The sequence below is a fragment of the Rhea americana genome, unplaced genomic scaffold (assembly GCF_003343005.1).
Source record: "Rhea americana isolate MKP2758 unplaced genomic scaffold, rheAme1 scaffold_183, whole genome shotgun sequence".
Taxonomy (NCBI): Eukaryota; Metazoa; Chordata; class Aves; order Rheiformes; family Rheidae; genus Rhea; species Rhea americana.
Window position 1 is genome coordinate 54971 of NW_028185961.1, and position 24912 is coordinate 79882.

At 44.0% G+C, this 24912-nt stretch overlaps 1 non-coding gene across 1 annotated transcript; it reads left to right on the forward strand.

The window, feature by feature from the left end:
• The first annotated feature begins 998 nt into the window (after window positions 1–998).
• TRNAK-UUU (transfer RNA lysine (anticodon UUU)) lies at window positions 999–1071 on the forward strand. Its single transcript has one exon. It is a non-coding gene; the product is annotated as a tRNA-Lys (tRNA).
• The last annotated feature ends 23841 nt before the right edge of the window (window positions 1072–24912 follow it).

Sequence of the window (24912 nt, forward strand, 5' to 3'; positions counted from 1 at the left end):
GTCCTTTCACCTAGAAAATTATTTCATGTGAAATCATAGCATATATCCAGCCACTAGATAATTAGTTCAGGATGGAAGATGTTATAGCAAGAAAAAAAAATTCTCATTGCAATACATTTCAGTCCTCTAATTTGCATTTTAAAGGTGTCATATGAGCACAAGACATCCTAGTATAGATCAGGAATTAAGCTGATATGCTGGAAAATCGTACCAAAGAAGAAACGTGAACCTATTTCAAAGCTCTGTTGCTTGGCTAGAGAGCAATATTGTAATATAGTTTTTATACTGTATGAAGTTAATAAACTGCTCCAGCAAGCAAAATTTATGACATTCACCAAAATAATAATTGAATCTCCTTTGAGGCAGGGCTTTTTCACCTTACTTATAAGGTTTTAAGCTGCTCATTTACAATTTTCAGGAATGGTAAACTTATTAAAGCTTAGCACATTAACCCTAGCCATCTATTGTGTTATTAGTCAACAAATAACTGCTATATACTTTAAAACTCTATATATCTTGCTAGCAGAATGTTTCCGTAGACAACAGGGGATGTCCAAATGTAACCCAGTGAGGAAGGGACACTCTTGCACCAGGTTCCTTTCAGGTGCATGCATTCACCTGGCATATTTTGCTGGATCAGCGCTCTGTACTATGGAGATTTTCAGCTCAGAAGCAGTTGCTTAAAACCAATCCACACCTGAATTTAAACTTCTCCCAAGGACCTTTATATATCCCTCACAAAATAACAACACTGGTGAAGAGAGACCAGCTTTTCACACAAGCACGTGGATTTTCTGTGCTCGCCTGAACGTATCTGATGATCTGAACATCCCTGTGCTCACACATCTGATGGGGATCCAGGTTTTTAATAAACTTAGTTCACATTGTGTTAACACARCTAACTTTCCTGCATAGAGGGTAACAGGGAGGCACTGCTCAGGAAATTCAGTATCTCTTTCTTTGCAGAGTTTGAAGTAGTTGAGGGATTATCCACAGGAGCCTGGATAGCTCAGTTGGGAGAGCATCAGACTTTTAATCTGAGGGTCCAGGGTTCAAGCCCCTGTTCAGGCAATAGTCTTGTTCTTTACTTGATGTCTTCCCCTTTGTTTAGCAGGTGGCACCCCCAAACGTGGGCAATGGCAGGTGGACCTGCTCTTGTGTCAAGGAGATGTGGCTAAAYTCTTTTCAGTTGTCCCATGCGAAAGGACTAGAGGCAATGGGCAAAAACTGAACCACAAGCAGTTCCACCTGAATATGAGGAGGAATTTCTTCATTGTGAGAGTGACAGAGCCCTGGACCAGGTTGCCCAGAGAGGTTGTGGAGTCTTCTTCTCTGGAGATATTCAAAACCTACCTGGATGCAGCCCTGTCTAATGTGCTCTAGGTGACCCTGCTGAGCAGGGGTTTGGACTAGATGATCTCCAGAGCTCCCTTCCAACCTTACCCATTCTGTGATTCTGTATTTTCAGTCTCACCCGCAAAGTAGGTTTTTGTGGAGCTGTTCTACTGCTCACTTGTAGATCATGCCCCGACCCACTTTCTCTCATGCTCTCCACAGAGAACCCAATCGACTGTATTAAGGTGGACTCCTATTTTTAACTAAATAACTATTTACCATTAGAAATGCACATGTCCTCATATGGGAGCTGATGGCATTGCCCACTGGGACATCAGGCTTCTGGGGGAACCTCTTTACAAATTTGACTGGACGTTTCCCTTAAGTGAGCTTAAGTTCAGGGGCGCACGGGGAAAAAAAACTGTGTGTGTGTTTGGGCTGCTTATTTGCATTGCCTTCGTGGTTCTGCTTTCTTTTTAGCATAAAGGAGTCATCACGGTTTCTAGGACCAAACCCACACATGTCACACCCTGTATCATGAGAACGTGGATCAGTGGTCAACAGAGAAGAGCGCTGGTGGTACAGGGTTTCATGAGATGCTTATCAGACACCTGCTGCCCATTTGGCTCTGGGAGATGCACATATAGAAGCGTGTTCAGCAGCTGATGAGCAATTCTGATTAATGTTAGCTAAGGCCGTTTACCTACTGGAAAACAAGCAGCATTTGTTTTCCTCATAGGGGAAAAAAACATAAAAACCCCTCAATATTTGCATTCCAGCATCTGACTGTAGGCCAGCCAGCTAAAATATTTGCGTATTATTATTTACACATTGAAGTTTGTGTCTGTTCCTTGCAGAGTTGTTTGATCAATTTGGATGCTTTATTAATAACGATGTAAGCAGCCCCAGTGTTAACCTCGGAAAATGAGCTGTTCAGATACATGAAGATTAATTTCTACATAATTACGTACAGGGGACAGTTGCCAAGGACTTAGAAGGCTATTGCTGTACATAAGCCAGCAAAGATGAGGGGAAATTTGAGACAACTCCTGAAGGAATTTGTTGCAAAAGATGTACCACTAATGAGATATTCTTATTTGTAAGCACTGTAGTTCAGTACCCTTCTACTGCATCTCCCTATTAATCATACCAAGCCGAGGTACAAAATTCAGATATTAGGTGACACATCTGGTATCTCTTGGCCCAACTGAAACTGGGAGTTGCCTGCTAGGACCTAAAATAGTGCACCCCAAAGTGTAAGACTGCTGTGATGATTGTAAAAATCTGGGTTGACCGCTAGAGGCCATGAGCTGGAGATGCTTTGGAGTAGTGTTCTGTACATGTCAGATAAAAAAAATGACCGATAACAGTATTCATTTAAAAGTCAGGTAGACAAAAAGCACAGTTCAAAACCTATGGCAAGATGGAGCAACAGCTCATTTTTTTCCAGCTATAATCCCCATGCAGTTTTTGATTTTTTTTTAACTGTCTCTCCCCCTCATTAGATTTAATAGACTTTATAGACTTTAGACCTTTATAGACTGACCTCTACTCCGGCAGCCAGCATCTGTGGCTTGCARCAGCTCAGTGACTGAAAAAGATTTGTGCTGGCTCCAACCCTCACATAAAACACCTGGCATAAGACAAAAGCTCAGGTTTTTGTGTAGAAAATACAGTGATTTGTAAAGTCGTTGCAACAAACGTTGAAGAAATTCAGTGCTTTCCTCAAAGTTCTCTTCCAATGGGAAAGCTTACGGTTTGCCATTAACACATTTGACTTTCATATCCCGTTTATTCAAGAAATACCGTAATACACTTCTTTTACTTTACTTCTTATTCCTCCATGCCCCAAAGCAAGAGAATTTGCAGCTTGCTTACATTTGACACAGATAGCTATATTGACAGGGTTAAATATCTGAGTTTGGGTTGAGTCCTTTTCTTTCACAGAAAGTGCTTAAATGCTGGCTTACTCCTTAAAAGGAGTAAAAGAGAAAAGAAAGAAAGAAGAGATGACATGATTTTGCCTTTGTTTGATATTTAAGATCTTGGAAGTCCTGGGAACTTAAAGAAAGTCTTCAAAATTTAGACTCACGTGTTGGATTCTGGCAGCTCTGTGCTAGTCCAGATTTGGCTTTGCAAGTTCCTTGGGGAATTTTGCTGCCTGTAAAACACCTCAGCTGCTTCCCTCTTTAACATAGGCCACAAGATCAAAGCGAAGGGAACAAATGGAACAATCTCATGGCAACTTCAGGGTAAACCTAATTTGCAGAAAAGTTGGAAAAAAAAAAAGCCAACAAGAACCTGTCCACTTGGTTTCTGCAGCAGGTAAAGCTCAGGAGATGCAAGGAATGCAAGGATATACTCTCAGGTCTGAGTGACTGCCCAGAGCAAAAGAGGGCTGAGAGGAGATGTACAGGAGCTCAGCAGCTTTCTACCAAACCTTGTGTCAGATCCAGCCTGCAAGCTAGGTCTCGATGCTTGGGTGTTTGCGCTTCTGGGCTTCCGCTAATCTCCGGCTGTTAGTGACAGGATGAAACTCAGTATGAAGTAACAAAACATCCCTAGTCCATCTAATTCCAGGTTTTCACTCAGAGCCAGCCACAGGAGCGGACAGATCTGAAGTCAGCCCCAATAATTGCAATTCCTGTAGTCCGTTCCTGTACTGACACATTAAGGAAAGGTGGAAGCAGATTTCTTACATCTTTGGGACCTGGTGTTCCAGAAGGAAAGCAAAAGCCACAGATGAGGCCCTGACTGGCAGGTATAAAAGACACACATGAGCTGAGCTGTGAAGAGACCGGATAAAGTGGAAAGAAAATGGAAAAACAGGTAATTAGGTAAGTTAATGAGTATGAAAGCCATTGGATGAGGAGGAGGCTGAAGTAAATGACAAGTGCCAGTGTTTGCTTTTCTTCAGCTGCCAATGCATGGTCAGGACCCCCCCAGACTCTGCCCCTGCCCTCACATCCGTTGTTCATGTCACGTCCTTCTGCCAATAAAATACAACCCCCAAATCTCAACAGATCAATAAGGAACCAAAACACGCAGAACACCATGGCAGAAGATATTGCTGGACCATGAAAGAGAACGAGAAGGGGAACAGCCAGCAGTAAATAATATGCCTCMAAGCTCAATTAGTATTTGGGAATCTGTAGACTTCTCTTCATATATTTTAGGGGCATATACGGCCTGAAAGAGGTGGTGTAGCTTTCTGGTGCAGTTGAGCCCTCCTATATACACATATTCCTACTCATTCTGCTATAAAAAGCTCTCTTACAATAGYGTAATCTTCCTGTCAAAGGTTTAGTGAAGTATATTTAATCTTACAGCACATGGCCAAGCAAAGAACTAAAGCTTTTTGTTTTGATTTATTTTTTACTGCTGTTTTAGCTACAGGTACTTTGGCTGACAGCRTATTCATTAGTTAACTGAATAAAATGCGTATTCTCAATCAGGTGCTTTTATTAACAGGCTAATTATGTCTTTTTAACACATTTTCACAGTGCCCACTCTGCTTCAGACGCGCATACRCGGGGTGGGATCGTAGCCCTTTGCATGGAGAAAGTCACGCTCTTCAGTTGTTTTACTGGGAGAGTTTTGTACTCAGATATCAACTAAATATAGTTATCAGTCAGTGTTTGTAGGAGCCTTTTCAAGACAGAACATTTCAGCAAAGGCTCTATTCTGCAAAAGTCCACTTTCAGTCCTTAAATTTATGGGGGGGGGGTGTTCAGCACCTTATATTTGAGGTTTACTAGAGGACATGAGGCCAAAACCCATATGAATTCAATTACCTGGGGAAAAGGGGAAAGAAGAAACCAAAATAAAGAAAACAAAAGACTCTCCAGCAGCGCTTTGGTTATTATGTCACTGCTATTATGAAACAGAAAAGAGGAACGAAATACATACTGCTTAGGACCACGTCTCTACGCGTGAGTACTGACCAAGGTTCRATATGATGCCAGTAATAGAAATCAAAGTTTGTTCTTGGCAGCAGTTAAGTCRTTTAGAAGCTGGCATGCAGAATACCAAATAAGTCTCAATAAGAAAAAACTGAAAAAAAGAAAAAAAAACACACCCTGTTCACCTTTCTAATCAGTTCAACAGCACAGTAAACACAGCRATTAAGTACATATTTAGTCATTCTTGTATTACCTCCTACCGTTTGCAATACTTTGCAACGTCAGTAGTATTTTCCCTCTGTTCACATGCAACATGACAATCCTGTGATACCGCAGTGTCGCGGGCAAACTAGGAGGCCATGCATTGGAATAGGGCAACTTGTAGCTTGTAAAGCATTTATTCTGGGTGTTGAAAGTGTAGATGGACAACGCTGCTTTACATATAACGTCCCCTCGGCTTACTATAGCAGGCTTACTTTTTTGACTCTAGTATTTGCAGTATGTTTTTATTACCAACAACAAAGATGTCGTGAAACATTCTGACACGTTAAGCACAGAAACGTGGAACAAACAACCTGGAAACATTGCAAAATAATGAGTTGATTCCCTAAGATATATTAATACATATAATAATAATAATATATATATTATATAATATATATAATAATAGTTTCTCATTCAAAAAAGCTACATGCAAGCTCCACAGCAAATGACTGTATGAGTGTGTGTGTGTGTGTGTGTGTGTGTGTGTCACACTATACTATTCAACCTGAACACTAAACATAGCCCCAGAGTAGCTTGCTTGGGTGCCGTAGGTGACCCTCAGCTCGCGAGTCCACGGACAGCGGTGCAGCATCTGCCTGGAGAGCAATTGTAGCATCCACCTCTACCCCCAGCAGCTAAATCGTGGAGAAATCGAGTATTTTCTCCTGGAAATACCAGCAAAACAACATGCATTTCACGAGCCCCCTCTACTGTCTTTTGGRGGGAAATACAACTGTGGTCAAAACAGAGCTTTCGAGGAAATATTACTGGGCAACTCTGGCTCCGCACACATGTTTTGACTCTTACACCTCCTGGAAATGGAAGCAGAGAGGTACCAGCAGAGCCTTTCTTACTTGTTTGGCACAGGGATTGTATCTGAGCATTTTGCATCCGAGCCATTCGCTGATGCTTTTCCCTGCAGCCATTTCCCGGTGCACGTATCTGCTCCTTAACCCGCCAGTTAAAAGGGAAGCTCAGCCCCCAACGAGGTTTTATTCCCGCGTCCCAAGCCCTTTGCTCGCCTCCAGCGCGTTTCAGCTTAGCCTTTGCAAGTCACTTYGGGGACCAAAGCGCCGCAGCGGTATGTTTCTCCTGACCTAATTTCTCGTGCAGGCTTCAAACTTGTCGTACTCCCGGGAGGAGTTTGCGCTGAGCAAACCAGCATGAGAATTAAGCTTGAACCTTTAAGCTCTAGCTTTGCCCAGGACAGAGAGCTGCGTCCTCCTTTCTTCATAGGTAAGCTAGCTGTACATCCCAACTCCCAAAATAGCCTGAGCAGGTGGGAATTGAGATAGGCACCTCGCACCACAAGAGAGCCAAACTCACAATCAATACCTGACTCTGCTTGGGAGAAGGATTTTATTCTACTTTCTCTGCTTTTTCTTTTCTCCTTCTGCTCCAGACCTTCAATTTACTAGATGGCTTTAAGCTTGCCAACCACCTCCACTTTACTGAAGATATCAAAATCCTGCACAAGCACAAAAACATGTGCCAGCAATATTATTATCCTCAGCGATAATATTTTTGTAATGAGAAACAACAGCAGGTCTCGAAAAGTATCCTTCCTTCATCTTAAAGAGTCATATAGGTACCTGTAACAGAGGTGACGCTCGAGCCCGTGAGTCTACGCGCGACCTTCCCGACCTCATGCCGAGAGATTTTGCAGTTGCATTCGAATCACTGACTATCGATTCGATTCCCACGGTAGAATTTCACTTCTTTTAAAAAAAGCTAATATACTGTACAGATTCTCCCAGCATCCACTTCTAACTGAGGGCAATCCCCAGTGCCTCCGAAATACACTGTACAAATCACAGCCAGAAAGGGAGCRGCCGTCACTGGTACTCATTTTTGCTATAGTGTGGGTTAATCGACATTTCCAAGGCATCTCCCTCAGGGAGCCCTGCCTTTTCTGACCTTGCTAATTCCCGTTCAAACTCTTTCAATCCACTGCTGGATTGCAAGCAGCAGGRATGCTTTGAAACTCTGTAGATAAGTGCAAAGTTTTAAAATAGGGCCTTTCCTTCCCTTTTGGGGAAGGAATCAGAACCAGAAGATTTTTGTCTGTGATCCCACAGTTTGTTTTACCACACTAGGAATACATCTAAGTACAAAAAGGTGCGACATCTTGCTTTTTTTGGGGACATTTTATTGTAGATTCCAGCTGAAAATTTGAAATGGCATATGCAAACTGTAAGTTCACGTATATAAGCCACAAGCCAAAAATTATTCTCAGCTATAACACTATAGGGAAAAAGCAAGTCTCATGGAAAGCTTGGTTTTCAACAGAGATCTGCTCTGTTACAGGATGACATTATACATATTATCAAAAGCTTAACTCAGAGCAAGGCTGCACAAACCCAGCTATAAGCCTGTGCTGTATCAGAGTACGTYGTCCGGGTGCGTAATCTTCCTACTGCATCCCGGGGTGCTGAACWGCATCACTGGAAATAGAGGCAAAATAGGGCATCTGGTGTCACATCCCGAGCCTTTTCCATGCCCTCCTCCTGGGCCGCAGATCCAGCCCTGCRGTGGAGCCGGATCCAAACTCAGCACTGATGCCAAGACCGTGCGAACAGCGGCCAGCCAACAGTCCGGACATTTCTATCCTCGTTCACGTAACATTCGAAACGTATCACCAACCGTATCAGCAACCATAACGTTCTTTATGGCAACTTCTTCCAAGCAGGAGATGAAATTTGCAGCATCAACCCGCAACAACCCCGCAGCTATCCAAGGTGCACGGAGGAGGCTTATCAAAACCAGCAGTATTTCTGGCTGCCAACTGCTCTCTCCGACGTCTTTCAAGTGCCAGCTTGCGAGTCCCTGTTAACATGCAGTTGCCGTCAGAGGGTCTCTCCAGCAGAGAAGTCTTCAGCCGTTCAAGGTCAACTGCAAAAATATTTAGCCCCTGGAAGAGACTTTCTTCCTCTGGCACTGAAGTTATTATACTCCATAAATGATCATCAATCSCATTTGAGAGAGCACAAATTTACCTCATTTCAGTTTTAAATAACTTCCATGGGGAAAACGATGTCCTGATTATCTTCTGGGAAGAGAGAAGAAAAAAAAGAAAGTAATTCTGGCTCGATTATGTTAGTTCCTTCAAAAATGCATTTTCAATATCAATTTACCAATACTGAGTACAATTTATACATGTTATTCTTCGTATGTACAAAAGAGAAGGAACAAGAGATTTAAAGCGTCCAAGAAATGCTCAGTTCTTTGCAGGATTAGCCACTGTTTCAAAATAACCAAATCATTTATTATATAAGTTAATATTGAACGTAATGATGGTTCGGCTAGGAGAAGAGCCAGAGAAATAACAACCTACAAAATACAGTTAGACCTTTCATTATCTTTGATGATTMCTTGTAAAAATAAATAAATAAAATTTCTTTAGCAAGACTTATTTCTCACAAAATGCCTTGACTGGTGTTAAATATGTTGTCCTCAGTCTCCTSCACTGATGGCATCGGTCTACATCTTTCCAACCAGCCTCAGACTCACTGTCCAGCCAGTTAATCAAAGTTGCTTTATATCCGCCTGCTCACCTTCTTAAATACTAGCTCTTCTTTAGTCCTCTGAAACTTTTCCAGCATGATAAAGTTTAGGAAAAAAAATAGTTTTTGTGATCTAAAGAGTTCCTTTAAGCTTGCAGGCAGCTTCATAGCCCTAACAGATACTGTTAAATCTGCCCCTTCTTTGAAATATTTCCTCCCCCTCCCAAAAAATACTGAAGTCTTCCTTCCAAAAAAAAAAATCTATTTAATCAATAAAGTGTTCTATGTAAATATGGAATGGATGAGTTTAAAACATAAGAAGAAGCTAGGTAAGCAGGGAAAAACCAAAAATATCTAGCTCACACTAGCTATTAACAGCAGCATGGCCAAGAACAGGTCAAATTATAACATCAATGTTCACAATGTAAACATAATTCTGTTTGCGTAGCTCTCGGTTCTATATATAATCTTCTGAATTCCCACATTAAGTAAACGAAGTACATTTCCTTAAGAAAATACAGACTTTAAGGGTAACTGAGAATGCTTTGGTAAGGTTTAAGACTGGTCCCCCAAAGCCAATAGAAAAAGTCTCAATAAAAAAAAAATTAGAAGTAAGTTAAGATCTTGACAAAAGTTAGCAAGATTTGGAGAGAAAAATSTGCTTCTTTTTTCTTCAAAACAGATGGCTAATTCTAGAATAGCTTGCAAAACACCTCTAACCTTGGGCAGATAAGCTGCCTAACCCGTGGGAATTTCATTTTTTTGCTGTAATGGGAGGACCAGGAAACCAGCAGTGYATCCACAGCATTTTCATTTCAGTGTTTGAAACTCAACTACTTTACCCACGAGGACATTCCTAAAAGGTTAATTTTGAGATTTAGAGGGGTGCAAGAGCCCCTCGCGTGTCCTTACCTTTGGAGGAGACAGCGCAGTGCAGCAGAGCCCCATGAGGGCTGGTCGCACTGGCGCATTGCACAACCACACACACCAGAGCCAGATACGCAGTTGCCATTAATGAGAAAAATAATAAACTCCTGAGCTTGGCGTCCAGGTCTCGTGCTCACCAAGCTTTTTTTTTTTGCATGGGACGTCATTGCTAACTTTAAGAACTGCTGGGGAAGAAMGCATGTGGCTTTTGGGAGACAGCCCACGCATTCAGTGAATGATGCGGGGACCAGGCCTTCAGAGAGCAGTCAAGATGATGAACCAAGAGGTKGAAGAGCATTCTGCAGTTTGTACACTACAATCTGCAGAAGTTGTTATACTATCCTGTGCATCCTTAGACTTTTTTTCTTTTACAAGGGCTGCACCTCAGTAGCCCACCAGAAGAGAAACCCACACAGTGCCGAGCACTGGCACACACCCARGCCCACTCGCCTTGTCCTTGGAGATACATCCAGCCATCCAAACCCCCAGGACACCAACAGCACAAACCGATGGAGGTTGATGCAGAAGAGAAGTCCAGGACTTGCATTCATTTCAAGCTCCTTTCCTTTTCACCCACACCCCAGCCGCAGCAAGCTCACTTTGGCCTTACAGAGAGGTCATTCAGCTTTTAAATAGAGGCCACCTSCAGCAAGGAAGTCTTCCCCCACTGCGCTCGAGCGGCATTTACTCTGTGCTCTCTATTTTCTCACAGCCAGCCCTCCTTAACGTGCTGCAGCAGGAGCGGCCAAGAGGAGCTTTCCCAGGCAGCGCCAGCTGGTATCTCCAGCTGCTGGTGCTCAAGGCTGATGTGCTGCAAGGGGAGCGAAAGGAGCCCGCCGTGCTCCCAAGAAGTGACGCGCCGGGGCGGCAAAGCCGAGGGATGCCGGGGAGACGTCTCCAAAGGTCTCTCCAGGATAAAGAACGAGAGAGGCATTTGGGTGTTGTGTGGGGGCCTGCTCTGGGGGAGAAGTGGAAGAAGTTTTACAGATCTAACTAAAATCGATCTGTGGGCTGAAGTCGCCGTACTCACACACGCACATGACTATGAATATGATCACAAAGTTTGATCCWTTTTCCACTGAGATCAACACATCGTGAAGTGCACAACATTTCCAAGCTTCACTTTTATGGTATTCCTTCCATTAAGGGCTGAACTAAGCAAGCGATTCGTAGACCTCTAACAGATAAAGACTTTTTTCTTTCTCCTTTTTCCTAAAATACTTATTTTTGGATTTGTATCTACATGGTTCAATTAGAAAACAAAATAAAGAAYGAAGCCAGCACACATTCAAGGCAAGGCTCAAAGGGGAACTATGAAAACGATGCACCCAAAAGAAATAATATTGCAACTGCACTCTACTGCTGCAGTATTGGACACGACTATTCAATTTTTAAGGTAGCGTGTTCCATTGCTTCGCTAACAAAAATAAACTATTTAAAACCTTGGGCGAGCTCTTTTACATGAAACACTGTGACCTTATTTTTTTCAGCTCTGATTCCTGTAGCCAATATAATACGTATATGTTTTTTAAAATAAAGGGGGGGGGGAGTCATACATCTCTGGTAACATTCAGTTCTTCTGTAGTCCTTGATGCTTTAACCCATCTTGCTTCTTCACAGACRTTGTTGCCATCTAGTGTGATGATGATGTGACTGCACTGATTTTCGATATGGGGGGGGRAAATAGGAAGCAAATGCGGTATCAAAACCTACGAGGCAAGACTGCAGTAAAGCCAGACTGAACTTGGTAGCGAGCACAATTATCGGAGAAGCATCTCAAAAGTTAGGTGGGTCTGAGGACTGATTTGGTGGGCCTACATACAAGACGGGTTTTAGTCACGTGGTTGTGTTACCATACTTTTACTCATTGCTTTAATACTCTCTGTGCTCTTCCTTTTTCCTTATTTCAGTTTGTGCTAGCAAAAGTCTAAAAAAAAAACCCAAAAATGAAAAAAGACAAGCATTTGCAAAGATACTCTTGATGCACTGATTCTGGTTTCAATTTAAATGTAAAAGGAAAATGTACGTTCTTTAAAGCAATTAATCATATGGGAAAAATTTGAAGTACAATGCAACACATAACCTTTAAAGAATATGAACATTACTACATAATAACAACCATTTTTACATCAAGAGCTGGATTATGGGGCATCAGTTCTCACGACTGTGTGTTGAAGTGCCCAGATCAGTCATCTGAACCAAAGGACAGTTAATTTGAKATATGGAAGGAAAAAAATGTCTGCAAATCCAGGTGTGTTTATCCCATTCCTTAAGACTAGTTTGCAATTTAAAGGACCTACATCTCAATGACATCTCATTTCAGGGATTAAGGCTTGATTGGCATATTTTTGACTTTTTTTTTTTTTTTTCCACCAAGTAGTATGTTGGCCAGTCGTACTGGAAGAGGCCACAGGAGGCAGACACCATCCCAAGTACAGACGTGGTGGGGCAGCCACGCATTTCTGGAGAGACGATGGGCTGATTGGGGCAGGGTAAATGTCTCAGGAAGATACTGAGATACCACCTTAGATGTGCCCTTGATGGGAACTTGATGAGATTTGATAGCTGAGCCTGAAATTTTCCCTGTTGCAGCAGAGTGAAGACTTCAGTCATCAGGGTATAAAATGGGATAGAAATTGCCTTCGTCTAATCAACAACATACAGAAAAGTGGAGATAATCTCCAAAAGCTGGTTTATTTATATTCTTGCTGGCAACCAGATGGAGAGGAAAAAAATATATATTTCTTCGAATCTTTGAGATACAGCATGCATTTTTTGGTATTTTCAGTGCATGAAAAGAAATTGGGTTGATTTCCTACGCATCGGTACACAGTTAACAGGAGAAAATGGTAACATAATATATTGGACTTCTGTGCAATGCATGTGAACAAGAATTATGGCTGAAGAGCTAAATTAAGCTCTGCAGCAATTTAACTCCTGAATCCTTGGCTTCACAGCCTTCCTATTCTTTGAGCAGATTTTCTTCGCCCACCAGAATTATTTGGGTTGTCCTCTGAACTGGTTTCCATTTTGAGGTTTATATTTTAAGGAAACTTCCCTTTGCAGCCCAAGCTTTTCTTTGCTGGTRACTCTTAAAACCATTAATTAGCTATAGGAAAAATTGCCAGCGATGAGCTATGGCTATCCATGRGAGAAGATTTTATTTGTAGTAGTTGGCCATTTTTAGCCTTTATTGACCTCTTTSACAGCCTTTTTTATCTGCTGAAAGTTTGTGTGCTGGCATACAACCCCRATGAATTAAAAATCAAGGAAATTATTATTTCTAGTGTTTGCGGGGGTAGGAATGCGCACGCGTACGCATGCGCAGCTAGGACTGTGGCACACACACTTACCCTTCAGACTGTCACGATACACTTTTCTAAACCCACGTGCACCACCAGACCGATACTGCGCCTCTCTGCTCCTTATTTGCCCTGTACGCATGGCGTTATTAGCCCCGGCGGGATGCTCCTGACGTTCCCACAGAGGCTGTGCACAGCCTGGGGCCACCAAGGTGGCTAATGAGGATGCCTGGTCCAAGTGTGGCCTCAGGCTTAAATTAGAGCRGCCACAGTCAGTCGTTACTTTGGCAGGCTCCCCAAACCCTGCTGACAATGCAAGCCACAAAACAGGAATAGCAGTTTTTCAGAGGCATGAGTCTCAAGCCTAAACACAGGAAGGGAAAAAGCTCTTCTTTCCCCTTGGGACTCTCTCCCTGCTGCATTTCTAAAGCTTGCTAGAAGAATAAATAAATAAATAAATAAATAAAAGTGACTCTGATACTGCCTAAAAGTAAATAAACAAAGAACTTCTTTAAAATTTGAACTTAAAGCAAAAACTCTCAACTGTGCCCCTCTATAAATCTTATGTTCTTAAATAACTGCCCCTGCTGCTCATCAGTATGAACTGAAGCCTAGGGGACAATTTGTTTGACATACGCAGATTTAGAAATTACCAAAAAAAGTATTTTTTTTTTTTTGGAGCCGTCCTATATTGAGCTACTTCTCTTGAGATATGTTCAAATAGCACAAGCAAAGGGAATACATTTCAGGATTCAGGCCGTGTTACAGTGTGACCTACAGGATGGGGGGGGATGGCCCAGAGGAGTGAGCTGGAGAAGCAGGCAGCAGCCAGGAGAGCCCAACTCATCCAGGACACAAATGCATTGCTTCTCTGATGGCCTGCAAAGTGGGGATGTGTTATGCTGAAGGCAGCCTTTGAAGGCTAGCTTGCCTAGTTCTAAATCTTTTCTGCCCTAACTGTAGCGTTGCTGTCCTGGTAACAAAATAGTGTTGTGATCTGCAAACTCAAAAAACCCCAAGATGTTATATATGTAGCATTAAAAACAGTGGTGTGCAAYGTACCCCTCTCTTTTAGCACCTGGCATAGCATACAGATCTCTTCCCTTCCTGTATTCAAAGCCATATTTCTCCTGGGACATAAGAATGCAACTGGCYTGGAAAATGTCATTGAGATGGAGCTTTTCTACAGAAACAAGCAGCCAATGCTGATCGAAACTACCACATATACACACGGCTTTGCAATTTTTTTGCAAAGCTCTGAGTTTTACACTCTGCTCTCCCAGCAGAACAGAACAGGGACTCAAGAGTTAAGTAAGTGCAAACAACTAAAATACATCTGATCTAAAAATTCATCATGCAGCTGCAGATCTTATAAAGCCTTTGTGGATTCCTCGGTCAGATCCAAGTTGGATGCTTTAATGCACCAGGGACATAGTCATTTGCTGCATTTTTTTTTATATGCTGACTTTGCAAATGAAAAATGTTGCTTTATTTATTTGTACAGCATTATTAGGGTAACAAAAATTGACCCTTTAACTTCCTGGCAAAAACGAAAAACTTTTATACTTAAGGCCGGAAAGAGGAAATGCAGGGGAATAGCTCCAGAACAASGCAAAAACAAGAGTAGGATGCTGTTTGTTTTTAATAAGCCCACTCATTTGACCATCTGACCACTCCTTTTATGGACAAAAATGAGGTTTTTTCCCATGACTGCTTTTCTGACTGTGCAAAAATAATCTTCAGTTTTGCCTTGTAAGTCACTTAGAAATATCCACTCCAGAGTGCAAATAATCCCTGAAAAGCACTCCCAGAGGGCAAGTGTTCTGACTACTTCCACATTTTTTTAGTTCTYCTCTTACCATAATTGCTTTGATGTTCATCTATCTACTATAAAATATGTTCTTCTAAATATAAATCTGACAAAGGAAGGCCTAGAGGTCACCTGGGCTGCTTTTTCCATGGATCCAGTGCTCTCCTCTTTATTTTAGCAGTCCTTGAGGCATTCGTCCGTGTTCCTGCTGTCCTGTGGTGACATCTTCTGGGCTCTACTCAAACTGCACAAAATCAGCTCCTGTAATATTGGTGGAAGGCAGCCCAAAACCCTCCAGATTCTGGGCATTAAGGGACTTGAGAGCTGAACCAAAACCTGTCTTTGTGGAGAAAGCTACTTTGCMCAAAGGCTTCTTTAACTTCCAAAATGACCATGTCCCCAGATAAAGCTTTTGTTCAGGCAGAAGTGTAACGTCCTGGCTACGCATTTTCATCATGGAACTGTCCATAGGGGAACCTAAGGCAATGACCACAAGCTTTCCTCTGTGCAGGGTTTTAACACTGTCCATGTGGCATGGAGGTCTTCTGCTCCCAGTGCAGTCACTGCATATCTAGGAGGAAGAGGCTGACGCACCCATATCACCTGATGTTTTGATGTGATCCAAAGGTGTCCTTGGTCCTCACATGGACAAGTTGTTTTACAGCTAAAAGTACTGAACAATGACCTGGCAGCAGGAATGGACTTGGTGRTAGGGCGCGATTCACCACGGCACAAACCAGTGCCCCACAAGGAAAGTCTCTAGACATGCCAGGCCCCATTACTACTCCCTGAACGCCTAAACCACGCTAGAAAAATAGCACTTCTCCACCTTCATCTTCAAAGACTCTAACATCCCAGAGGAAGGAGCCCAGACCTTTAAAGCAACCATCAAATAGGGTTTGCCTTTGGGCTCAGCTTCAAGGCACTCACTCCAAGGTAATCCTTGTGCTCACGCAAGGCTGTAGCCAAGGACCCTTGCTGAAGTACRAGGAAACTGTTTACTAATGCTAACCACCTCTGGGATCAAGCAGTCACAGAGTAGGAGGTTTTGCAATGTAATTTTAGAGTTAAGCCTCTCATTTTCACCGTTTTAGTTGAAAGAAACTCATAAAGAAAGAGCCTCAGCTTTAGGAGAGCTAATCAGTAACTATTCACCCAGCTCTAATCCATTGCAGCCTCATGGATAATAAACTGGAACAATGCAAACATTGAGGTGAAGAGGCCAGTGTATTTAACAAGCAAATACACACAACTCTTTCAGCACCTTCTCGTTCAATTAAATAAACCTACAACACGGGAAATAATAGTCTTGGTACATAGAAAAGTCAATGATGACTTAAAAAGTGGTGCTAAGTAGTGCCAGTTTGAGTAAAAGTCTCACTGCACATGAAAATGATGTTATGCAACTGCATGGCAAATTAGATGTTTCTCAGAGAAGGGAGCATTAGCACAGATTGGTCTGGTATTCTGTCTATTGTAGGTCACTAATTTAATCCCAATTTCTCCATATCAATCAAGCTGAAAAACTTGGGCTGAAAGAAGTTCTTGGTCATCTTGAGACTGAATTATGTCTCAAAGAAAGGAATAGAGTAATGGTCAAACAGGATTTGCCCAGGAATGCCTGCTGAAGCAAAATCACAGGGTATCAAGCTTGTAAGCTAATGAATTCCCCCTTTGCTGAGCTGAGATAACTCACGGAGAAAGGAGCAGCAGCAGCTGCTGCCATTGAAAATGGAAAGAAAAACAAAACAAAATGAAAAGTAAGGAGTGATCCCGCCAACGGGCAGGAAGTACTTCTCATCAGCAGGTAAGACAGCCTGAATTCTAACTCAGCGATCTGCCTTGTATGTACGTCAGTGAAAAACAAAATTTTTTTTGAATATAGTAGAAACAAGAAGGAAAGTGGCAGAGGCCAAAAGAAGAGAAGATGCCACAACTTCTCCCAGATGCTGTCAGAAGACCAAAGCATGCATTAAATGTTAATATTTGGCCCCAAGTGCTGCCGCRCTGATGAACTCCTGGCAAGGGGAATGTGGAAGCCTCTCCACCGTAGAAAGCCTGGTTTTGGTACTGTACAGTATGAGTCTAGAGGAGAGGMGGTGCAAGAGCCTCAGTGAACGGCTCTGGTCTTTTCCAGCATGCCCAGGACTTTTGGAAGTGCAGATTTGTATTCGCTCCTCTTCATAGCTTTCTCACCATCGCCACGTGCCCCTCCAGTATATTTTGCAGAAGCTGTGATGAAGCTCCTAGTTCACAAGCTATGAATTAAGAGCTGCGACGAGGGAACTTGACCGTAGTGTTTTTACTTGCTGGTGTTCTAATGCCAATTGCAAAATGCCCCGGGAGGAAGTTAGGGCACACTGTGATTTATTAAAGCTTCTGATTGAACAGAGAACTGTTCATTTAACTTACAGGCCAAGGGCGAAAAACTAGACCAGACGAAACCATGGTCAGTCCTGCCTGTAGCTTTAYGGAATATATCACAAGAGGACCTCCTCTACAGTTATATAGGGCAAAAAGAAGAGGGTGAAGGAAGGGATGAATCAATTGGTTCTGCAGCTGGGTATGCAGAGACCATTTTAGACCATGAGTTTTAAAACCTGCAGACACTGTTAATCTGAAAAATTTGTTAAACAAACAAATCTAGGCATTTATATTCATGTCCAACTGCTGTTCTGTTTTTATACTGTGATTAATTTTTACTAATGGACATTGATTTGAGAGACTTTGCTGAATCACAGATGGAAAACTGGACCATCTAGAGAAACCTCCAATTATGATCCAGTGCTGGGAGAGCCTGCTGCRGTGCCAAGGCTGAAAAATGCGGGGAGGTGTGTGCTGGGGAGTGAGGTTTGGGCCGTAGAGCAGGAGACCGGAGCTATGCACTGGAAGAGTGCCAGAAGGAGGACGTGCACGGCCTGGTGCTGATGCACTTGGGCCATTCCCGGAGTCTCCCCTGCCTTGGAGCAATGCATTATAACGTGGCAGAAGAAAATRAAAGTACAGTTTAAGGGGACTGCTACCATGAGCATGTATCACTGTGCTTTGCTGTACTGCTTGCTAACGTGCTGCTACAAGGAAAGCTCGATACTGCCCAGCTATGTATATCCCTTTCCACCCTTAGGTACAGCACACCCTGCAAGGCTTAGCAGCATCTAGAGTTTGCTCCGGATGATATCTCCTGAAAAAAAAAAAAAATCAACATTCAAGTGCACAAGCTGTGCTTCCTTTCACTTTTAGAAAGCGAACATAACCGAGATACTATCACACTAATTTGTCTGCACTGTGCCTTTCCTAGCTACCATGCAGAAAAAAAAAAACAACTCTTCAGTATCTTGTTAACTGAAATAATGTTATTGTGAAGCTACATTTAGCAGGAGGATGTGGGTTTATAGGCAAAAAGTCACAAAAGATAGTTGCTAAAATAAAATTGGGAATTAACTAGGTATTCAAACAAAGTTGTAGGTGACCTTGCAGTTGCTTTAAAAGCCTTCCCAAAGAAGAGACATTATCATTGTAATTAGAACTTCATTTTTGTGGGAAAATTAGTATTACATAGCTGCCACAATTCTCATTATAAGTGAGCAAATAACTGTCCTTACTCATCGCATTAAATTTCTATTATATCTTCAAAGCATCAATGAAAAGCRAGGGTCCTCACTTTCCAAGGCTGTGCTAGAGGACAACACTTGAAATAATAGTCTGTTAATCAAAATACAACTATGACCGCTCTGAATCCATCTCATGGTCTACGTACCCATCTCCAGCCAATGACTGGCTCCTTAAAAGTTTCTAAGATCTCAGCCACGTACCTAAGTAGGGAAGAAAGTAATTAAAACCATGAGTGACAAGAGCTGGAGAAGCCTCCTTCTATTTGGATTTCTCTCCTCCATCCCTCTGCTATCTATCTGCAGTGCTAGAGTCACATCAAGTCGCGAGTCCACCAGGACACCCTCAGCGGTTGTGAAACGGCCGTGTATATCTGGCTGCTGCCAAATGAATGGCTGGTGGCTGGATTTGTGTCTTCTTCTGGGCTGGATGGAAGCCTTCACTTCATTCTCGCTTTCCTCTACCCACCTGTCAATTTTCCTGATGCTTGCAGGAACTTAATTACCTTTGAGCCTGCCAACCCTCCATCAGATTTGGAGGAAATTAGTCAACAGGTTCAGAAATTCTCCAGAGCAGGAGTGACAGGGGATGTGAACAGTGCAGGAAATCCAACCCAAAACAAGCTGTTAACAACATGAGAAAAAAGCAGAGGCTCTCGAATCTTCAGAGAGCTAATTAGTACCTTGCACCTGCCGATGGACTAATTTTGACCAGGCATCTGTGAAGCACTGGGTTGCTATACGTGCCTTTGCATAGCGAAATGGAAGTGCTCGGATTTAGCACTTCCCACAAAACATGTGCGTGACTCTGGCCAACGGGGCTCTTTTTGCCAGGTATAAAGGCCACTGTCAAATCTGCAGATAAGACAGTCGCTTGGAAATGCACTTGAATTCCTGGAAATTGGGGCAATACACCAGCAGTAAGCTAAAACACTGACCGACCTTAAGGTGCTTGTGCCATGTCAGAAATCCAGATTATTATTATTAATTTTTTTTCAATGCAGACAAACAAATCTATGGACAAGGAAAACTTGATGTGCAATATAGCATAGGTTGATGGCACCTCAAAGGCCTGAAGTCCTTTGGGTCGACCTCTAGCATCCCTAGCAAAGAGCTTAGAAACAATGAAGCAGGAAGTCAGTAAATACAATCATCTTCCTTAAAATGAAAGTCTGAACTTATTTATCAGCAGAGATGATGATACAAAGAACAGCTTGGGTGCTGAAGGAGAAGTAGCCGTAGTGATGATGAGGATATAAGAAGTTTTTATTTATTTGTTTTTGATCAGCCTTGGGAACTTAAGATGAATGAGAGATTCTTCTGTGAGGGATCATCTCTTTTTTCTTTGATTCTGGAGTTTTTTGGTGGTCTTTCTTTTCTCTGGATTCAGCTAGAAGGACTCTGGAAACATATTACTAGGCAGATGTCTGTAAAACATGACAGACATCCCTCTTTTGTACTTTTTTTAAAATGGTAAGTCAAGTCTGAAACATTTATTATAATGTAGAAATTATAATGTAGAAAAGGCATCCACTCCCTCTGGGTTTCAAAGGCTAATTTAAAGGCTAAAAATTTAAAGGTTAAAACCTAATAACATTAAGACAACAGCCTGTGCAAAAGCAGAAGAGTCATCAGTATTTCCCAGCCAGATYGCAGACTTTTAACATAAATAAAACCTTCCTTAGAAGCTGGAGAGGGCTTAAAGACCRGCTAAGCTCTCAAATAATTGCTAGGCTGYTAGGAACATCCCATTCCTATTGCACTGTTCAAACATACAAATAAGCTCTACTGCCAGCAGCAGCAGCARCACAGAGTACATAACCACCAAATGCTATTTCACTCCATGTTATTGAACGTATTAAAAAAAAAAAAAAAAGCAAAGCAAATAAATAAAACCATTGACCTGAAATCAGTGTGATGCTCAACATGCAGCTGTAGCCAAAAATAGCCAACACAATGTTGCGCATCACCCGGCAGAGGACTGAGCTCGTGACAGAGAATTTTTTTTGTTTTTTGTTTTTTTTTTTTTGCCTTCGTGTTTGCATGAAATGAGAAAGTGACCAATAAAAAGCCAACCAATGTTTGTGCATCCACATGCGCATGGGGGAAACTCGCAGCACCCACTGCCCCACCGGCAGCGTGCACAGAGCGGGAGCTGCCGGTGGCACCAAAACACACCAGGCAGTGGCCACCCACTTTATGTGCAATGGCTGCAACCCCAAGYCTGCCGCCCCAGGCAGCCGTGCCCGGGAGCACAGGGTTGGATCTGCAASTGCCATGTGAAGAAATAACCCAGGAACCAGAGAGACATCATCTTGTGAGCATGGAGTTGGCCATCAATGAACCTCAGTGGCATTACGATCGCGTGACAAGGATGTTGAGCTCTCCAGGGAGGTAGACAGCATTGCAGGTGTCACTGACTCAGACTAGCTTGAGGAGGTGAAGGTGATGCTCCATCACACCTGATCCCAATCCTGGAGGTGTACACAGCGAGACCAAATAGCCAACCGACTTGTGAGCAGACGGGAGTTCCCACTGTCCAGGAAGGAGATTCCTTATGGTCCACCCAGCAGCTAGGCAGTTCTAGGTCTACAGGGCATGGTCCAGCTAAACCCAAGCAGTCAGAAGGAGAAATCATTGCTGATGGGCCAGGAGACACCCAGCTGGTACTAATCAAAGGGTTTGCTTGGATGTCCCAATCTATGTCCCCGTTAGGCGACTCCCGCCCAGAGAACYGTGACCTGGTGGCTATGCTGAGTGAAGCGCATAGCTGCGGAGCGGAGTGGCTCTCCATCCTAACCCTGCACACTGATGGCGGCTGAGACACTGCCGTAGCTACGGTGAGCACATTGGACTCAAAATCCACAAGATGATAGATRAAGTGTCTACTTCAAGGACTACCTGATGTAAAGTCCCAAGAGTCAGCGTGGGACAACCCCTGACACTGACTGTACTGTCATCATGGCTGTCAAATTCAGGACTATGGGGAAAAATGCTTTATGCTCTTGCTCTTCTATGCTGATGATCTGTGCATAAATGTTATAAGGAGAAGATGTGAGGAGAAGCTTCTCTGGAGGCGAGAGGCCAAGGGGGAGGCAGGGAGCCACGTTCCTGGGTGGCTGCTGCGGGTTGGTGGGCACCCGTTGCTTGCACTCTGGTGGGGTGGCCCCCCCACCCCCCGCAGCACGGCCGGAGCTGGAGAGCAAGCCAGGGGGTTGCCCAGAGGAACGGCTTGTGGAGCTGCTCTCCAAGCTCCAGCTGGAAAAGCCGGGCTGGTGGCACAAACACCAGCGGGGGGTCTGGGGCGGTTCCTCCTTACCGCGCTCTGCATCTTGGATAAGAACCAGTCAGCAAACTGGGCAGTGGGAAAGCGACCCCAACAGCCACTACGGAGGCTCACCAGTTGACCCAGGAGGTTGCAACTGCAACCGCAGGTTGAGCTGCGAAGCTGCAGCACCAGCATGCCGTTGTGGCCGCCCGCCTTGCAAACCGCCCGCAGTCTTGCCCGCCTTGCGATGGCCCTACAGAGCTTCTCGAAGTCATTTTGGTGCATTCACGCAGATAGGCTCCTTTTATAACTCCATGCAGTGCTTCCTTGCTTGAATAAAGGGCAAGGAAAACATTCCTATCATCAGTAATAACTGCTGAGGTGACAACCATCTCATGCAATGGCCTCACACAGGCCATTTTGCTCTTACTACAACAACAAAGATTTGCTAAGGTTGCACAAGCAATTGGTTTGTCACTGGCTGAACTATTCTTCTGCTTTTCCAATTTCTCCCTTCTAATGCGATTATAAACCCGTCATTACAGTAGCTGCACCAACAAAAAGAATCAGCAGAACACCCCCCTTCTTGGATGACGTCTTCCTGTAATGAGCTCGCCTTCGACCAAAYGCCACGGTCCAGAAGTGCAGCAAGCTCTCCGATACGGAGGCACGGTCGGTGTAGCTGGCCTTTGAGCGGCATTTGCTTTTAACGTAGTTGTGCTGAGAAACCGCCGTGTTAGGACCGCTACGCTCAAAGCGAACAGGGTGTTTGCAAGGGATGGCTCTGCTAGCAAGGCACCAACGTCCTGGTAACCTAAAGCCCATCCGCAGAGGGATCACTGAGGACATGCTGTGGGATGCAGGGCAAGAGCCTTTCGTGCTTGTGCAAAGCTTCTTATGGGCTGTTTTGGGGAGCAACGAAAGGTGGAGAAAGGGAGGGATATAGTTGACATGTAGAGGAATAAATATAGCAAAACAGAGGCATATGGGGATCAAAAGGGCCTGGTCGGATATAAACGGGGCTGGCCAGTATGCTTGTTGGGCCATATCCCACGCCTCACCAGCGCAGTCTGCTCCATCTTCTTACTAACTGCCTTCCAAAGTGGGTTCCTGGGTGAGCGACTCCTGCGCGTGTGTGAACACGAGAAACGGAGGTGACACGTCCAGCAGCAGCRCCAGGTGCTGGCTGCCCTTGTAGCCCCTTACCTTGCTTCTAAGCCCCAGAAGCTTTGTCGCCTGCTCTYTCCACACTTCATTTTTGCTTTGGCAGTTGCGTCTGGAGTAGCGTGAGGACGTGCAGGTTACGAGGAAGGAGGGAAAGCAGCGTCGGGACCACGGCGCAGCAGCTGCTGCCRGCGGTGTGCCTTTGCTGGCTGCTGTTTCGGAGACTACAACTTAAGCCTTATGCACAGGGCAGGGCTGTGATGGGAAACCCAAGCTCACTCAGAAGAAGGGATTTAGGAGCTATTTAGCAATTTTTCTTAAGCTACGTTCAACCGAATTAACAGATGCTTTTCACTGGCAGTGGTCTTTCCTTAGCCGCTGATGTGTTTCAATATGAAAACCTATTTTAGCTAATAGGCCACGTCTTAAGCTATGCATTTATGGATGTCAGTGGCCGGAYGGCCGCGTGGGGGAAGACGTGTGTCCAGACGCCTACGCAAAGAGAACACGCACACGAAGGGAGAGCAAATGCCCTCGGAGCAAGCAAGGGCACGGCAACGCCGCGAGTCCAGCGAGAAGGGACGCCAAGTCGTCATCTCGGCAGGATGATCGGCAACGCGGCCGCAGGCTGGTCCTCGTATCCACACGCTGGGCAAAGTCCTGCCCATCCCATCCTTGCTCAACCTCCCCCACCCCTTTTTTTTAAGGGGATGAAAAAGCAGCCTGCTGCCGTGAGCCCCAGCTCCATTCGCTTCCCGTGCTTCTGATTCCCTTAAAAGCCTATCCAAAAAAGCAGTTACTGCCCCAAACTGTTTAACTCCACTCTGCTGGGCTTAGCATGCCGTGGGAGCTTTTGGCAATCACGGCACACCCTGCTTTTAACATTTTATAAATTCAGAAAGCGCCTCTCTCATTAAAGCAGCCTCTTCCACGAGCATTTCTGGGATAACAAGTCAGAATGAAATAGCTCCCTGTGAATGCTGCTGGAGAGGTGCCATCTAGATCCAATTTCTAAGATGTAAYGCATTAAAACCCGCTAATCTTCCTACCTGTGAAAAATTAATCAGATTCAATACCGAAGCTAATACAATTTCCCCAATTTCCCTCAGTGACCTTCAGCAAGAAAGGAAGAACTTCGTTGCACGCCAGAAGTGACRGGGCCAAAGCGCAGGTTTTCTGGACTCTCGTGTCGGCTTTGCAGCATTCAGGAGAATCAAAAGGGTTAAAGAGCAGCGGCTGAAGCGCAGTGGTGCTGAATGCCACCGTTTTGCCGTGTTCTTCCCCCCCCCCCAAAAAAAAGCAATCACCACTGGGCAACCACAAAGCAATCGCGGAGGAGCGTGCGGATCGACCCGACGGCAGCAGCAACGGGCACGACCTTGGCTGCTCAGCTGCGGAGTAGCTTGCACGAGCGGTCAATGCCTTGCATGAGTTTTGCAAATTTTGCAAATTTTAGCTGTTAGTTTGTATCCCGAGATCCAGCTACATTTTTTTTTTCCATTTACGGTCTCCACTAAAGCAAGGCTAATGCAGAGCTTTTCAAAGGCAAGGAGAAGCTGCAGTATCAGTCCCTACCAGTATTGCACTCACTTCTGATGCCCACTGCCTGCTTACAAGCTCAATTCCATATTTATTTACAGCATTACATTCACAGAGAAAAAAAAAAAAAAGAAAGAAAAAAAAAATCATTCCCCACCCCCCACCCCACCCCTGGGTGCCAAACCTTCTGCACCAGTGAAACCAATTTCCCAAAGCCCTCCCTCCTGCAATGTTGCTCAGGTAAGTTTGGTTACCAGCTAGTTGACCTTATCAATGTATCTAGTAAGAAC